This window comes from Nematolebias whitei, chromosome 1 (genome assembly GCF_014905685.2).
Source record: "Nematolebias whitei isolate Nwh7 chromosome 1, NemWhi1, whole genome shotgun sequence".
Taxonomy (NCBI): domain Eukaryota; kingdom Metazoa; phylum Chordata; class Actinopteri; order Cyprinodontiformes; family Rivulidae; genus Nematolebias; species Nematolebias whitei.
The window spans coordinates 83,768,933-83,777,885 of NC_056498.1; the positions used below are offsets into that span (position 1 = coordinate 83,768,933).

The 8,953-nt window shown below is 41.2% G+C and overlaps 1 protein-coding gene across 1 annotated transcript in view; it reads left to right on the forward strand.

Moving 5' to 3' along the window:
* The window catches only part of LOC119413748, an 880,117-nt gene that overhangs the window by 555,740 nt on the left and 315,424 nt on the right, over positions 1 to 8,953 (forward strand). The window lies entirely within an intron of this gene.

The following is an 8,953-nucleotide window of genomic DNA, read 5'->3' on the forward strand; positions in this document are numbered from 1 at the left end:
ATCCATCCATCCATCCATCCATCCATCCATCCATCCATCCATCCATCATCTTTTACCTGCTTCTTCCTTTATTGGTCATGGAGGTCATGTCAAGACATCACTGGCAGGGGCCCTGGACAGGTCTCCAGTCCATCACAGGGACACATAGAGACAAACGAGACAAACAACTATTCACTCTCTCACTCACACTTAGGTACAATTTAGAGTTACCAATCAGTCTAACATGCATTTTTTTTAGTCTGTGGGAGGAAACCAGAGTACCCAGAGAAAACCCATGCATGCACAGAGAGAACATGCAAACTCCACCCAGAAAGGCTCCAGGCCAGGATTTGAACCGGCGACCTGCTCGCTGAGAGGCAGCAGCTCTACCAACTACACCAATCTCATCATTATCAGGGATGCATTATTATTTATCAGGGCAGCGGCAGCTCAAGTGTAAGCAGTGTCGCCACCTTGAAATCCTGGGTCTGCTGGTTCGAGCCCAGGTTGTCAGGAAGGGCATCCGGTGTAAGACAATTGCCAAATCTTTCATGTGAGTTCACTTGCCGTGGCAACCCATGGGGAGCAGCCAAAAGAAACAGACATACTTTTATTATCAGGGTTACATAATATTTCATATTTAAAAAAACAATATCTTAGCAGGCTCTGATTTGCACCTAAAACTGATGTGTGTCAAAATCTGTTTTCTATTCAAGCTAAATAGTTTGGTGTCACGGCAAGAGGTTATAAATACATAAATGCAGACTTTACATAAGGAGCTCAAAACAAACTTGTATTATTTTTATTTGATTTTAAAATGAAAAAACAAAATGCTGATGAGGCTGTTTATTCTTCTCACAAAATTCACATGGATGCACAAGGAGATTTACACGAGGAGCACTAGGAATACAAGGAAACTGAAATGTGGCATGAAAGCTAACAATGCTGTGCTGGTGAGTGAGGAGGAACAGAAGGATAATATGGACTGGGGCTGATAAGAAGGAGTGGCGACACTTGTGACAGGTAACCTAGTGCAGGTGTAGCAGGCTAACCGGGGAAGCAGAAAATGGACTGAGAATGTCATGATCAGCGGCCCCCGCTGGCCCCCATCTGCTCACTTCCCTGCCCCTTCATGACATGCCATGTTTCTGCCCTTCTCCTTCATGTTTCGTTTATCCCTCAGCTCCTGCCATTGTCCACATCAGCTCCTGTCAATCTACACTTCAAGTCTGCTCATGTCACTTCTCTGTCACCACGCCCCCTCAGCTGATTCACCACAATCAACCTTCATGCCTCTCACCTGTTCTCTCCACTACTTAAATTCCACGCCCACACTCATTCGTCGCGAGATTATTAAACTTCTCATGGTCCCTGATTCTCAAGCCATTCATAGTTTCATGCCTGAACCTCAAGCCTTGTGTTTTGGACTAAGACCTCACGTTTGCCTCTTGGATTTATCTCTCTACCTGCCGCTCGTCTGGTTTTGCTCTGCCCTTCTGACCCTGGTACGACAACTTTTTCTGGCCCTTTGACTCTGGATTTTGGATTACCCCTTGGATTTGTTTTAAGAACTCTGACTCCCCATGCTTGACCCCTGCCTTGCCTTCTGGATCACGACCCTACCTCTTCTGGATCCTCTCCCTGGCTGCAGCTGCAATTATAATTAAAACTGTTTCATATTTTACTCTTGTGTCTTGTCATTCTGAATCCAAAAGCCTGGTTTTGTGACAGAGGAAGAGTGAATACTGACACAGAGGGACACAAGGGTGTTGATAAAATTAAACACAAGATTCACTAAATATAGATAAATCTAATCATTACAAACAACAAGCTATAAACTAGAAGGACAAAAAAAAAAAAAAAACACTGATTCTGATGCTGGGTTAGAGTCAGGTTGCCCCCAACCTCTTTAGATCAAAATCCACAGTGAATTCTACTTTAACTCACAACACATTTCATTACGGTATATTTAGTCACCTTTTCCATGGAGATGTATTGTTTGTTTGTTTGTCGCAAAAGTTTTAACCTTTGTTTACAGGATAAAATCTTTGGTCTAAAATATTTGTAACATACATACATAAACTTTGTGATCAAACCACAATTTAATTCAGTTAAATAATAAATAATGTAAAGGAGTTGTGGCAGTTTACTTCTGTTTGTTTCTTCTCGTCTTTTAACACATCTAAAGTCACAGTAACCCACAGTCACACACATTGCTCAACTGTCCCATGTGGTCTTTGTTGAACTGTAGTAGAATGAAAATGCAAAGAAGAGTTTCTAAAGAGAAAAGTGAAAGACCTCCAGCTGAAATTGTTCTGAGCAGGTCTCAAGTCACACACACACACACACACACACACACACACACACACACACACACACCCACCCACACACACACACACACACACACACACACATTACACTTGTCAGGCAAGGACAAGCAGCACTCAATCAACGATCTGTAGGGGAAATAGTTGTTAACAAATCAATCACCTGTAGGATGAGGCCAACAAAGGAACAATCCAGGCTATATGTAAATTACAGGAATCACTGTGTCTCTGCTGAGACAGAAACATAGACACATTTCAGCTACAGATGTGATTTTGGTGAGGAAATACCTAGACACAGCCGCATTAAGAAAGTTTAGTAACTGCTTCTATTTGTTTGGACTTAAATTTCATAAGTATTTTTCTTGTTTTCAAAAGTAAGGGCATTGCTTTGGTCTGTAGTGGTGAAAAAAGATTAAGTTGGATGGCAAAGCACTTAATTTACTGGTGTGCCAAAGTTCCAACATTCACCATGAGGATCATGGATCATGACAAAAGGAAGAACAAGATCCTGGATACACAGGTATGAAATTAATTTCCTCTGTGGAGTGGCTCAGCCTTAGAGATAAGGTGATGAACGTGATCAACCAGGGGGAGCTCAAAGTAAAACCATGGTTCCTTTGCATTAAAAGGAGGTTGAGGTGGTTTGTGCATTTGATTAGGATGCTTCCTGGACCCTTCCTTGTTTTCACATCCCACTATAGGGACAGATCCCGGGTCATACTCATGGAAAGTATCCTCTCTGGTTTGGGAATGCTCTAGAACTCAAAGGAAGGGAAAGTGTCACTTTGGACAGAGATGATTGAGTTTCCCTCCTGGACATGTTGCCTCATCCGCCCAATCATGAATTAACAGCAAAAGAATAGCTGTATAATGTTGTACCCTTTTTATTTGGCATTGCTATTACAGAATACTACACAAATTATCAATTTAAATTGTAAAGCTGTATGGCAACAAAAATGGGGGGAGGAACATAGGGGAGAGTAACTTATTTTGAAGGTCTGGTGATTGTATTGTATCTAGAATTTTCATAAAAGGGTTGGAATATGTGCTTGTGGTCAGTTAGTTAGCATTAGTTATTATTGAATTTACAAAAATACGTCAGATATGTACGGCTGCAACATCTCACCCATCAAGATAGAGGAGTACTACATACTGCAGAATATGAGATCTGTTTGTTCAAACAAGATAAACATAATCCTGCATTTCCGACCTCCGGGATGTTTTCACTTGATGTGTGGCTCACCCAAACTTCATTTTTCCTGCTTGTAGCTCAGCATCTCCAAGCTAGTAACAGCTAAGGGGATGCAGACCTGACCATATCTTGTTTCTTAAGACAGTAAACAAAAAGTTAAAATCTAAAAACGTGACAAAAATTAAAGATTTTTTAAAATCATTAGATAGTTTTTGTATGTTTATAAGCACATCATAAATCACCTTATTTGTGGTTAAAATATCTCATAGACAAGCAACACAAGACTAATTGCTTTTAAAATAAGAATAGGAAACATTAACATCTAAGATCAGACAAGAAGAAAAATCACCTTACAGCATATTTTTCATACCTTTCATCTTTCTATACACTCTCCTCTGCTCTCTTCAGTCTCAGCAGTTATTATAGTGGCTTGTGAACCACTCCTGATGCTGTAATCATCATAACTGTGGTGTCATGCTCATTATACTGGAGCTGTGCTATGATTTGGACAAATTGTGATGAGATGTCTTTGCTTTTCTGAAGGAAAACACTGGTTGAGACACAGAGCTGGACTGGGAAAAACGAACATGGTCCAGAGACCAAAAGGAAATAGTCTTCTTGTCAGAGACTTCCCCTAAACTCAAACAGATATTTACACAATACACCGTTTTTATAAAGGACAAAATAAACTTTTTTTAATCTTAGAATTTCATGGCAGTTTCTTCAGCCATATTTTTAAAGTTGACACATGTTTGATTTTATAGTGTATTCAGAGAGCATTTACCTTATTCACATGTCTTGCTTCCTTCTACAACAATCATGATAGCCTAACTTGGAAGGTCACTAGTTCAACTCCCTGGACTGACAACATCAAAATGGGTGGGAAAGGTGAAACACCCACCCTCTCGCTTCAAATGTTATCAGCCATTAAATGGCCGTTATTAGTTGTTATCATTCCCATTTGTAGCGGTCAGACTGCCTCTCCTGTACCTCCTAGTGGGTTTAAAGGTATGTTGTTAGCATTGTTAGGGATGATAATAGGCTATGTTGTTAGCAATGATAATAGGCTTTGTTGTTAGCATTGTTAGCGATGATAACAGGCTCACGTGGTTAGGTTCAGAGGAAAGGGTCTGGCAGTTAGGTTTAGGGCCTTGGTTAGGTTTAGGCACAAGGGTAAAGGGGTTAAGTTTAGGGTTGTCCTCTGGATCAGGTGTAAGGTTAGGTTTAGGAAGAGTTACATAAGCTGAAAAAAAACCTTCCTGGTTTACCCCTTTTTTTCCCTGCACTCCCTGGTTTCCTAGTTTAACATTTCCCCTGATGTGTTTCAGCTGCGTGTCCTCACAGGTGTTTTGTCTTGTTAGTCACTGTATATAGTCTGTGTCTCTGTGTTAGTCCTTTGTCCTGGCATTGTAAGCTGTCCACTGGTGATGTCCCATCAGCTTCTTGTGATTTTTGTAAGTCTTGCTGCATCATCGGCCTTTTGATTTCTTGTTAATAAATACTTTATTTTATATCTCCTGAGTCTGTTACTGCCTGCACCATTGGGCTCACCTTCACCAGTTTATTATGACAAAAAGACGAAAAAGAAATATGTTATTTTACAAATTACTTTTTTAAAAATCAGAATAACTTCACCAATGGATTATTAAACTGATACAGAATAATGGGCTGAAATAAATAAATAAAAAAAAATCCCTTTTTACAGTGTAAAAAAAATCAGATATTTCTGAGTAGGACTTTCAAATCAAATGGAGATAGAAAGTGATCATTCCAAAACCTTTACTTGTTTCTCTTCAGGAAAATGTTTTTGTTCCTGAAAAATATATTCTTAAAATAAGATAATCAAATGCTGTATGTTTGGATTTCTTTGGAAATCCAAACAAAGTTACGTACAAAGTTTCACAGAAAAGTGAAACTTTTCACTTCAACCAAAACCAGAATTCACGATGGGGTGGAACAACATATGTTCACACAGCTTCAAAATGATTCACACAAGTGCTCATGTGTTCATTTTCCTGAAACAAAGTTGTCAACTGTCAGAAAAGGTGGTGGTTTTATTGGATGGTTCTGCACGGGAAGTTGCAATTTAGCACAGCTCTTCCCTTCATTTTCAAAGGCAGGCAGATATGGTGTTGAGATGTTTGTCAGGGAAAAGTAAGTTGTTGTGAACCCAGATGTAGGATGAAGAATCAGGATGAAGATGAAAAAAATCTTGAATGCTACACAGGAAACATGGCAGAGACCACAAAGTAAACAGAAGGATCTGACAGTAAGTATGCAGGTATAAATTCTCAGTCATCCAGGATATGACAAATCCACAGCGTTGCTTTGATGTTTTTTAATTTGAATTTAATGATAAACTGAAGCGATATACTTAGGGTCCACTGTCCAGAAAAATGGGGAGTGTGGTAAAGAGGTGAAAAAGAGAATCCAGGTAGGATGGAGAAAAGTTTCAGGAGTGATTTGTGACAAAAGAAAAGTTTACAAACAGTGGTGAGACCAGCTATGTTGTATGATCTGGAGACAGAGACATTGACATAAAGACCGGAGACAGAACTGGAAGTAGAAGAAATTAGGATGTTGAGGTTCTCCTTAGGAGTGACAAGGATGGATAAGATTAGAAATGAGATCTTCAGAGGTACAGCACAGGTTGAACAACTGGGAGATAAAGTTAGAAAGGTCAGACTGAGATGGCTTAGACATGTCCAGAGGAGGGACAGTGGTTTGGACATGTCCAGAGGAGGGACAGTGGGTATATTGGCAGAAGGATGAAATGCAGCTGCCAGGAAAAAGACAAAGAGGAGATATATGGATTCAGTTAGAGCGGACATGGAGGTAGTTGGAGTGAGGACAGAGGATGCAGAGGACAGAGTGAGATGGAGGAGGATGACTCTGTGGTAACCACTGAAGAGGGAAAAGCCATCCATCCATTATATTTTACCCGCTGCTTCCATTTTGGGTCACGGGGGTCGCCGGTGCCCATGTCCAGCAATCACTGTGTGAGGGACGGGGTACACCCTGGATGGGTCGCAAGTCCATCACAGGGAGGGAAAGCCAAAATAAGAAAAATAAACTAGAAATATTAAATAATAATAAATAATCTAGAGAACATGCCAAGTCCACCTAGAAAGGTCCCCTGGCCAAGACACGATCCTGTGACCTTCTCGCTGAAAGGCAACAGCTCTGCCAAATGTGCTACTGTGCCGTTAAAACAACACAATGAAAAAAAAGGTCACAAAATGCTCAAACATCATGACAATTTTAGCAAATATGTCTAACCAAGGGCAGCACGGTGGCGCAACTGGTAGAACTGCTGCCTCTCAGCGAGAAGGTTGCCGGTTCAAATCCGGCCTTTCTGGATGCAGTTTGTATGTTCTCTCCATGCATGCGTGGGTTTTCTCCAGGTACTCCCGTTTCCTCCCACAGACCAAAAACATGCATGTTAGGCTGACTGGTAACTCTAAATTGTCTCTAGGTGTGAGTGAGAGAGTGAATGGTTGTTTGTCTCATTTGTCTCTATCTGTCCCTGTGATGGACTGGAGACCTGTCCAGGGTGTCTCCCACTTCTCGCACAGTGACTGCTGGACATGAGCACCGGCGACCCCCATGACCCAAAATGGAAGAAGCAGGTAAAAGATAATGGATGAATGGATGAATGTTTGACCAAAGTAACTGGAGCTGAAGGTTTGAATGGTTAAGAGGCAGCTACTTGAGTTTTGTGCCTTAGTTAGACCTCCAAAACAAAGAGTGCTGCATCAACACTGCTGCACTGACAATATTGTTCACACTTACTGGCAATTATTTACTTAAAAACTGTTTCTGTTTCAGCCAGCCAGTGGTACCGCCATGACAGATTTTTTTCTGCATTAACAAGAAAAGCACAACGTTGATGAAAAGCTTCCTTGCTCAAATCATTTGTTTATTACAGACCCAACTATTAAGTTTTTAAATGACACTTCTACACACATATTAATTACATTGTTGTTGTTCAGTTTTAATTAATGCTACAAGAAATAATCATTCTCTAAAAATACCTGAGAATATTGTGATGAGCAGTTGCTGACAGACTATGGGACTCACTGTTGACCTTGGTCAGCTTCTCAGCTTTACAACTGGAGCTTCCGGCCAGGTCCAGAATGTGGCCACTTCTGAAATGACAGGTTACAGACGGTCGCTGTGCGGTGACCTCAACACAGACCACGCTGCACTCAGCATAGTCGGACACACCTTTCACCACAGGTTCACTTGCCAAGTGTGATCAACCTGTTATCATCCTGGCTGTGCTTCTGGAGTCTTGAGAAATATTGTTCAAAACCCAAACTACACAGATGCAAGAAAACTAAATTTCCCTTAGTGTTGCATCATTTTTTAACCTGATTAAAACATGTAGTTGTGTAGTTTTGTGGTTGTTACAAACTGCAGTTTGTTGGTTTCATGCAAACATTTAGTGGTATCAGTTCCAACAGATGTCTCCGTCTGTTTTGAAAGACCACACGTCATGAGGTCAAAAATTCCTCTGGTTGAGATTCAGTAGTCAGAGGAGAAAAATTATGACTTTTCTTTTTCTTGGAATCCCAATGTCACTCATGTCATTCCATTGTTTAACAAATTTCATCTCAACTCAAGTTACATTTGGTTTTACCGATTCTAAAATTTTGCTTGTGTTTATATATATATATCAGAGTCAGAGTCAGAGTTTCTTTATTGTCATTCGCACCTCATGTGGTACATGTGGTGGAGCGAAATTATGTACACGGGGTCCCAGTTACATCCAACAATAAAATGTCTAAGAAAAACAGTAATAACATCTAAGATATGAACTAAGAAAAACATCAACTAAACATACACCAAGCATTCATAACATAAAAACATTGAACATCAGCACAAACATGAACATGAGTCTGCGAGCAGATGTGCACGCATGAACACACCAACATTGAAACAGATCAGCAGCAACACGAAACAGATCAGCAGCAACATGATATGGTTTTTCACAGTGACTATTCTAGTTAGAGATTCATGAGTCCAACAGCCTCAGGGCAGAAGCTGCTCCTCAGTCCAGTGGCCCCACACCCAATGCTCCCCAACCTCCTTCCTGAGGGGAGCGGGGCAAAAAGTGTGTGTGCTGGGTGGGTGGGGTCCCTCATGATGCAGGTGGCCCTCTTCCTGCATCTGGAGGTGTAGATGTCTGTGACGGTGGGGAGACTGATTCCAACAGACCTCTGTGCAGCCCTCACCACACTCCGCAAAGCTCCTCTTTCTGCAGCTGTGCAGCCTCCACGCCACACATTGATGCCCGAGCACAGGATGCTCTCCACTGCACACCTGCAGAAGGAGGCGAGGACCGAGCCCCCCAGACCAGCTCGCCCCAGCCGTCTGAGGAAGCAGAGTCTCTGATGAGCTCTCCCGATCAGGCTGGTGGTGTTGTCGCATATATATATATATATATATATAT